This window comes from Phacochoerus africanus, chromosome 9 (assembly GCF_016906955.1).
Source record: "Phacochoerus africanus isolate WHEZ1 chromosome 9, ROS_Pafr_v1, whole genome shotgun sequence".
NCBI classification, from domain to species: domain Eukaryota; kingdom Metazoa; phylum Chordata; class Mammalia; order Artiodactyla; family Suidae; genus Phacochoerus; species Phacochoerus africanus.
Genome location: NC_062552.1, coordinates 79519543 through 79529002, shown reverse-complemented (window position 1 = coordinate 79529002; position 9460 = coordinate 79519543). Strand labels below are relative to the sequence as shown.

The window sequence follows — 9460 nt, the reverse complement described above, 5'->3', positions numbered from 1 at the left end:
CTAGTTCCCTCATTATGTTCCCGATTCAATTCACCCCTCCCCATTCTGCCTGCTTAAATTCTGTGTGTTCTTTCTTTCCTTAGATAAGCCTTCCTAGAAACCCCCAGGTGAGTGAGCAGCCTCTCCTGTGCCTGTATCACATTCTGTACTTTTCTTTTGCGGTCCTTCTTTATCACTAGCATAACAGGGTAACTGCATTTCTTGATTTAAAAAAAAAAAAAAAGCCTAAAACAAAAACAAAACAAAAAATGGATTGTTTCCTGAGGGCAAAAACACATCTTCCTGGTTCCCTGCAGAAATCTCTGCTCCAAGCACAGTGCCTAGGATACAGCAAAAGTTCAATAAATGTTTCTCAATAAATAACTCGATAAATGTTGATTGAATGGAAGAACGCATGAGTGAATGACCTGAAGGAACTACATTTTGCTCTGAAAGGATAGCACCAAAGAGCTTTCCTTTCCAAAACTGATCATCTTTTTGATACTTTTGGTGGGAACTTGTAGCACCATATGGACAAAATCAGAAAGATCAATGAAAGGAAAGAAAAATGTTGATTTACCTCTACTTCAAGGCCTTAAATCTATGCTTGTCACCCAGAACCCTCATCTTCGGCTGTTAAAGACCAACTCTAGGGATTCGATAGGGGGTGAGAACTGTTTCTTTCTTTCCTTCTGTGTCCATGGGGTGCCATCTACTTTAAAAAGCAGTTCAGCTTAATTCCATGGAGACTATCTCCATGACAATAACACAGCTCTTTCCCCTATAATTTCCACATCTATATAATGCACACAGAAGGATCAGCTAAAAGTAGCGAGGTCCCTAGAAATTAATTTTTAATCTGCAATCTCTCCTTTTAGACTCATGGTAATATTTTGTTTTTCCACAAGAGGGCAGACTTGAACTTGGGCTCATAACTCTTGAGGGCCAGGACACTTTGCCTATTCTGTACATACTTTGTGACCAACAATATATTCTCACTTTCTGCTTCATATACTCCTCCCGGCATTCTCCTCACATATGAACAATGTTTCTTTAGGACTCATAGTCACAGTGATCCCTCATCACAAAACCTGTAAGAGAATTTGATAAATTCTCTTGGGTTGTACATCTCCTTCCTTAATCTGTTTTCCTTTTCCTCTGCAGTTTCCCTGTTGTGGGCTTTTGTTCCCCACTGCATTAAGTCACTTATTTTACAGACTTGTACAGAATGAATCCGCTAAATGCAATCTTACGGTGTGACCTCAAAACACCATCTGGTTCAGAATTTGCCCAAAGCGGTTAGAGCCTGAAGCAGCCCTGTGCTTCAGCAGCTCTGCCTGGAGCAAGTTTGCAACAGGAGTCAAAGGCACTGGTGTACAATTTACAGCCGCCAAGAGCCTACTTTGTGCCTTCCTTTATGTCCAGTTGGAAGAAACTTTCAGTGCATCTATAAAGCATTTATAGATCCCTACTGTGGTCCAGAAGGAGAGCTGCCACAGAATATATTTCAGGCATGGCTCCCCTCAGACTTTTCCAGGGGATGACACACACAGAGGATTCCCAACTACAAGAGCCCTCTATTCAAGCCCCAAATACCTCCATGCCCCCCATCTTCCCCCCCCCCCCCCCCCCCCCCCCCCCCCCGCCAGGGATCACAGGATCAGGGATTCCTTAAATAGGGATTCCTGTGTATCTTTATTTAAAACAATTCATAGAATTCATTTAACAAATATTTGATTAGCTACTAGGTTCTAATAACTGTTCCAGCCTCTGAGACTTTAGCAGTTAAAAAAAGTTTTGTTCTTATGGAGTTTCCATTCTAGTAGTGGGGGAAGGACAATTAATAAAACAACAGCAGAAGCAGCAACAAAAGCCAAGTGGTGGTAGATGCAAAGAAGAAAATTAAAGTTGAGAAAGGGGAGTAGGGAGCAAACAGAGATGGATGCTCTTTAAAGAGTGGTCAGAGAAGTTCTCACTGATAACATCTGAGCAGAGATCTTAAAAGCAGTGAGGAATGGAACCATGCAGATATGAGGGAGATAAATTTAAAGCAGAGAGAACACTATAAAAGCATTGAGGTGGTAGTTTCTGAGGAGTGCTAGAGGTTAATGTAGTTGGAATGTAGCCAGCAAAGGGAGGAATGATAGGCGATAAGGTCAAAGAAGTGAGGACAGTCCAAGAAATGGCAAAGTCATACACAGATTTTCTTAAACCATGGCAAGGAGTTTTGATTTTATGTGAAATGAAATGGAGATGCATCAGAGAGTTCTCTTTTGTTTTTGTTTTCTGCCCCATCAATGGGCATGCAGAAGTTCCAGGGACCAGGGATCAAACCTGTGGATGGATCACTCTGTTACAGGCCTTGGGTCCCCTTCAAGGAGATTAAATCCAAAAGTGTCATTGCAATGCCCCCTCCCCCACTCTGAGCGACCTGGACTGCTCACTGCCTACTAGGGAAGGAGTGTCGCCCATTCCTCTCCCGCCTCTATAGAACCTGTTCCCCTACCGTTCCCCAGGCAAATAAGGTATCCTGCCCCAAACCTATCAGAAGATCAAATGTGACCGGCACAGGGATCAAACAACACTCAGCCCTTTGCACAGCACAGGGGGTGGGGGCAGGAGAAATTGGGTCTCCACTCAGGTCCGCAGCGTGAGAATATAAAAACACTTGTAAATTGAGGTGGGCTCTTTTTAACCTGTGTGTTCTCTCTCTTTCTCTGAAAATGTATTTTCATTTTAATAAATTTGTAAAACTCCTCCCGGGGACTGAGGAAGCTGCAATTTTATCATTCCGGAACAAACTATTAACTCTACAGCAGTGACGACACAGAATCTTTAACTGCTACGCCACCATGGAACTCCTATCAGAGAGTCTTAAGCAGAGCAGTGATCAGCTCTGTCCTAGGTTTTAATAGGATCATTCTACATGCTCTGCTGAGAATAGACACAAAGGCCAACCAGGGAGGTCTGCAAGGGAGCTACTGCAGTACACAGGGGAGAGGTGGTGGTACCTTGGGGTACAGTGGTGGCAGAGGAGGTGATGAGAAGTGTTTGGACTCTGAAAATAGTCTAAAGGTACAGTCAACATCATTTGCTAAAGGATAGAATGTAGGTTATAAGAGAGAGCACAAAGGATGATTCCAAGATTGTTTCACAGTTCTTCCAAATGTCTGAAGAAGTACTAGGAGCTAAATACTCAGCAGCATTACTAAGAGTGAAGTGAGAAATACTTGTGGTTTCTTGGTCTTGTTTATCAGGTGAGTCAGGGCACATATGACAGAAATAGGATGTGAACACTGCATACCCCAAAGGTAGGAAGGATGTAGGAGTGAAGGGCATGAGAGTCTAACCCCTCTGTAGGGAATGAAAGCCCCCTACCTCCACCAGGTACATATCCACCTCAAATAAAGCAGGCCAAACCAATGGGCTGTCTCATTTCTTTTGAAGTTTCCTGCTCTTAGCACAGTGTTTCTGTGGCTTGGGAAAGTAAGGAGGATCACAGAGATAAACTAAGTCTAGCACATGGTTGGCCTCAAAACTAAACTCAGAAAGAGGAAATACCAGCTGGAAGAGGGTGCTTCTGAGGGAGGGGGGTGGAGTGGGATGCAGGATGTCTAATGTTGCTGGGATACTGGCATGGTCTCCAGCTGTGGCCTGTAGAGCAATTGGGTAGCATCTGCATCTCCAAGGTCAACACTGCTTATGCCTGGAGATCCTTTTAAAGAATAACCCTGTGCCGGCCCTATCCTCAAAGATCTAATGTAATTGGCTTGGGGTTGGACTGTCAATGAATGATTGAATAGTTTATAGTATATAATAATAATATGCCTGCATGTCAGTGAGTCTAATAGGCAAGTTTGAGCGTCCCTGTTGAGAAGTTCATCCCAAGTGTTATACCACCACCGATTCCCGCACCCCGACGCACACACGCAAGGGTCCTGGATGTTAGGTTTGAACGACAGAGCGAGTCCAGCCTTTCTGTGACAATTCTCCTCAACACATTTGCTGACCTGCGGAGGTCCCAGGAACCAGAGTGGTCCCCAAGTTTACGGTGGAGGAAAATCGAGGATTATGCGAAACTGTTCATATAAAATACTCCTCCACAACTCCTGAAGGGAAAATCCCTGGATTAAAAACAACAACAACAAATAAACCTGCAAAAGAGAAATGATGGTTGATTTTAGAAATAACGATTTCGTAGAAGAAATACTATATGAAATATACGTAATAAAATCTGGTATTTATCGTCGTGATTTAATAACACAAGGAGCATTTGCCTAAAGATTAAGACGTAAATTTCTATTAGCGGAGTGTAAAATAGTAACATTAGCTACAACGGTTGCTTGCTAAACGTGAGGAAGCTGACTAGGCAGCAAAAGTTGGGCTCGTCCGGGATTTGAACCCGGGACCTCTCGCACCCTAAGCGAGAATCATACCCCTAGACCAACGAGCCACCTACACCATTACCGTCAATTCCCAAAGTTTAGCAAAGAAACTTTTAGCCACGTCTACAGTTGGTCATAAACTCTTCTAACAACTATGGGCATGGGTGACATCTACTGGAGGAAAAAAATCACTGCACTCTCTTCCCGAAAGCTGTGCTGCAGATGTTTTTTAGGGAAAAAAATTGAGGATCAACGAGAATAATCGCGCTTCATGTTTTGGCTCCCCAGTGAATCAAAGAAGCTGCGGGAATGATGGCATGAAATCATAGCAGGGACACAGCTGAACGGGGATCCCATGGCATTGAGGAGGGGAGAGGACACGCGTTCACGACAGGGCAGCCTCTTGACAGGTAACGACCACTCTGCCCGATGCCGGCCAGAGAGCTGGGCCCAGGTCGGGAGGCTTCTCCCAGCTTCGGCGCATTACTGACCGGTTTATGGGTTCATCCAGTCTGGGACGTTTCTAGACCTGCCTTAAGTACTATGAAATTCACTGCCTGGAGAGCTTCCGTGACTCCTCTGGGAAGACCCAGGCACCTTCTCGCCGCAGCATCCCAGACTCAGAAAACTTCAAGCAGCGAAAGCTCTCGCCTAGTGGCGCCTTCCATGGAGAGCCCCCCAGGCCCGAGAGGGCGCCCATTCTCCCGGGAGACCAAACTGTGCCGGCCCCAGGCAGGCGCTCCGTACATGTTAGAACTAATAAAGGTTGCTTGGTCGGTCTCTCGAGATGCCCTGCACTTGCGTACTAGAGCTCTTTCCACCAATCTCAAGTACTGTGGCTTCAAAGAATAAAGAAAGTAAAATAAATCAAGGGGGAAAGATACAAAGAACTACCTAAAACTGCAAATATAGGAACAAACAAGCACAGAGTAGAGGGTAAGTTAGAAATGCTTTTCAGCGAAGGTAGCGTGGCCGAGCGGTCTAAGGCGCTGGATTAAGGCTCCAGTCTCTTCGGGGGCGTGGGTTCGAATCCCACCGCTGCCAGCCGTGTTTTTTCCCTCAAGCCAGCCACGACTGCACTGCAAGACAGTTGAACTTTCCTCTTGAGTCCAGCCACTTGTTTTTACTGATAGAGAATGTGGGAGTGCGCTGTTTTAGGACCCTCATGTTTCTGAGCCTTTCATTAATTCAAAGTTCTTCTTAGTGATAGATAACAACAGTCATAAGATTATAATACCTTTGAATCCATGGTTTCCCAAAGGCAGAATGCTAGGACTTTAATATCATAAACCTGTAAGTTTTGCTTTGCCTTTCTTCACTCAGCCAAAGAGCATATTTTGAGCGGTTTTATTGTTATTGGCACTGTTCCACCGTGGAAGAGTAAAGGAAAAAAAATGAATAGAACATATTGTCTGCCCACAAGGGAAGTTCACAGACCGAACTGGAAAAGTAAACCATAATTTTTCACAAAATGATTTTGAAACTTTTAAGACATCATCAAGCAGGAAACAAATGCAGTATAAAGGAATGCAGTACAGTGTTAGGGGGAGGATAGTGAGGAAATTCTGGGATCCGCTGTTGCTGTTAGAATACCAGGGTCCTGTTCTCACACTACTAGCTGTGTGGTCTTAGGCAAGTTGCTTATCTTCTGTCTGCCTGTTCCCTCATCTATAAAATGGAGATATCTTGTGGAAATATTATGAAATATAGTTCATACCTGTAAGGTGCTTAGAATAGAGTTTGGTAATCAAAGAAATGTGTTTTCATTACTTAGGTACATATTTTGCCACATTTCAGACCATTGAGCTGCCTCTTTCTTTTCTCCAATCTGAATTGAAATTCTGGCCTGAAATTCCACTAGCGTTTGATATTAAAAGACCAATTTTTTTAATTTTAAAAAATAAATAACATTTTTAAAAGGGAGTTCCCTGATGGCCTAGAGGTTAAGAATCCAGCATTGTCACTGTTGTGGCTCAGGTCACTTCTGTCGCTTGGGTTCCACCCCTGGCTCACTTACACATGCTGTGGGCAAGGCCAAACAAATAAATAAAATTTTAAAAAGAGCAAATTGTCTATAGACAGCTACATTAAAAAAAAATAGAGATGTGAAAGTCTTGATAATAACAAGATATATTATAGACATCTGTCATTCTAAGGCCCACAGATAAACAGTTTAGTGGGGTTTTTTTTTCATTGAGGAGAAGTCTGAATTGGGTACTTGAGCCAAAATGGAGAGATGAAGCATGATTTAGGCTTTCTATTTGTAGTGTAAGTCCATAGCCATGTATCCTATTCTTTGGGAAGATTCCAATCTGGGTCTACAAAAGCCAAAAGTAACTGCTATTTAATTGCGACTTCTAGAGGCCAGAGTGAGATCAAATATAAGGTAATATTCATTCACTCATTATTAATCACCTACTACACATTGCAGATAACAATACTAAGTGCTGAGGGTATAGCAGCCAGCATAACAAAATCTTTGGCCTATAATGTTTATATTCTAATGGGGGAGAAAAGAAAAAAAGAAACAATTAAATGTATATAAATATGTCAACTAGTGATCAATGCTGTGAAGAAAACAGCCTCCTGAAATGAGTGGGAAACTGCTTGGAAACTTCAAATAGTGCTTAAATACAAGGAGTTCCCCCACCCCCATCCTATCCAAGAAATTGGGAGCTGAAACATGCTTACGTAATCACCATCTTATGTGTGTGCTATGTTATCCTTTAAAAAAGTTTTTATGTGTCATCATAGTGTTCTTTTTTCTTTTTCCTTTTCTTTCTTTCCCTCCCTTTCTTCCTTCTTTCATTTCTCTCACACTTCTCTCCTTATTAAAACCTTTCTGTAAAGTAGGGATGAATTCTGTTAACTCTAGCGGAGCAACAGTGTGTCGAGGGAATGTAAAACTCCAAAGGCAAATTTTAAAGACAAAATAATAATTTAAAAAAGTGTTTCGTGGGACATTATCAACTTTGTTTATGGAGTGAATAGCTATTTATGATGAACAGTGTGGCTGGAGGTAGGCAGGGAGGGGGAAAGTTTTACCACTTCCGTTTCACGGCATATGCGCCGAGAGGACGAGATTTGCCCTCTCCCAGGTCTGCCACTGGCACCACCAGCCTGCACGCCAGGGAGAGTGGGGAAACTCTTGATCAGACAGAATTCATAACTTGGAGCTGTCTCTAACTTTGTTTCCTCACATGCCTTAAGGGGCTTTTGCTGAAACTTTTCAAAACAAGGTAGAAAGAACAAAATGCCGTAACATTTTAAGTAAGTCGTGAGAATTAAAACGCTGGGCTCGTCCGGGATTTGAACCCGGGACCTCTCGCACCCTAAGCGAGAATCATACCCCTAGACCAACGAGCCACAGAACAAGCCGGTTTTACGTCTGCCTCAAGGCTCACTCTCGTCACTAGGCGGGTCCCAAAGAACTGTGAGTTTGAGTGACTTCTATTGGCAGGAATGTGTATTTGTTTACCCAGATTTCATAAGCTTCGAGAGGCGGAGAAGATTTTATCAGCCACTGTGGTGGATCCAGAGGGTGAGAACAGCAGGGAAAGTACTTCCGCATTGCCCAAACGTCTTCTCGGGCGCTGCCAAAGAGGGAGAAATCTGCCCGAACAGCTGCGTTGGTAACCTAGCCCTTCTTCTCTAGTGCTTCTTAGCATAGGGGAGATCTTCAGGCACAGTTGCATGGGCACCCCAATCGGGCACAGACTCTCCTGAGGGAATCAGGGGTAAAAAGGAGCAGGCCCCAGCGAGATTTGAACTCGCGACCCCTGGTTTACAAGACCAGTGCTCTAACCCCTGAGCTATGGAGCCCTGGCTCGAAAAGCAGTTCTTTTCCTTCTCCCTTGGATGTATTAGTAAGCATAGTATTCTGAAATGGCAAATGAAGTTTTCACCCTAGCAAAAATTCAAGGCATCCTTCCAGAAACTGGAATCTTTTCGTGTCTTGTCAACGCCTCAAAAAAACTCCACTTTGAGCAGAGCCACTATTAAACTGTCTTCTCCCTTATCTTGATACTCTGTTGAGATATTGCCTCTGTGCCTCTGGCGCCCAGAAAGGAGGCAGACAGAAGAATTCCAGGTATGTAGGCACGCAGGAAAACCACCTGAGAATTAAGACGCGCATATAGAGGATATCTGATGGACAGGGAGGTTATGGTGTACTTCCTTCCCTTAATATGTTGGTTAAATCCACAGAGGGGAGAAGAGATTTACCACAGTTGGTTTGGGTTTTTGGGGGTGTGGGGGTTGTGGTTTTTTGGAGGGAGCGGGAGGGGGATTATTACTTATGACAAACACCTTATTTTTTAATTTTATTGCAATATAGTCGACTTATAATATTGTGCTAGTATTAGGTGTACAGCAAAGTGAATCAGTTATACATATACATATGCATATTCCTTTTCAGATTCTTTTCCCATACAGGTTATTATGGAGTATTGAGTAGGTTTCTCTGTGCTATACAGTAGATCCTTGTTACTTATCTATTTTATACATAGTGACATGTATATGTTGTCCTTTCAGAATCCAGAGCCCCAAACCCTTGCTTGTATACTGGAATTCATGCCTCTCTCTCAAAGGTCCAGGGAAAGGAACAAGCAGCGAAGAGGTGCTGCTGAGGCAGACTTTATCCTTTGTCAAAGATGTATGGATTTACATATATCTTTGGTATGAAAAAATACAATTTTTTAAAAAAGGATTGTATTTTCACTTTTTGGAAACCTTGTTTATGTAAGCTGGTACACAGGAACTAAAAAGGCATTTTAACTACAAGAAATCTAGTATCTCTTTCTTACTGCAATAGACTAGAACACTGGGAGGGAGTCACTGATGCATGCAACCTCAAGAAGTGAACCACTGTTTAGTAAGGTTTAGATTCTCTGACCACAGGCCTGCTCTTGGACCTACTATTTCTTAATGTTGTCTTTTATCCAAGATCACGAAGTCTGTAAGAAATTTGAAAGCTCATGATCTGTTGTGTTTTTTAATTTTTATGTAAATGTAAAACTTTGTGACATAGACCTTACAAATTTGTAAGGAAGAGAAATTCCCTATTTAAATAGGCAAAGTAAAACCTTTATGGCTAA

The 9460-nt window shown here is 42.8% G+C and overlaps 4 non-coding genes across 4 annotated transcripts; 1 reads left to right on the top strand and 3 right to left on the bottom strand.

Moving 5' to 3' along the window:
- Positions 1–4360: 4360 nt before the first annotated feature.
- Positions 4361–4432, bottom strand: TRNAP-AGG (transfer RNA proline (anticodon AGG)). Its single transcript has one exon. It is a non-coding gene; the product is annotated as a tRNA-Pro (tRNA).
- An 894-nt stretch (positions 4433–5326) lies between these two features.
- On the top strand, positions 5327–5408 carry TRNAL-AAG (transfer RNA leucine (anticodon AAG)). Its single transcript has one exon. It is a non-coding gene; the product is annotated as a tRNA-Leu (tRNA).
- A 2250-nt stretch (positions 5409–7658) lies between these two features.
- TRNAP-AGG (transfer RNA proline (anticodon AGG)) lies at positions 7659–7730 on the bottom strand. Its single transcript has one exon. It is a non-coding gene; the product is annotated as a tRNA-Pro (tRNA).
- A 383-nt stretch (positions 7731–8113) lies between these two features.
- On the bottom strand, positions 8114–8186 carry TRNAT-UGU (transfer RNA threonine (anticodon UGU)). The gene has a single exon. It is a non-coding gene; the product is annotated as a tRNA-Thr (tRNA).
- Between the last annotated feature and the right edge of the window lie 1274 nt (positions 8187–9460).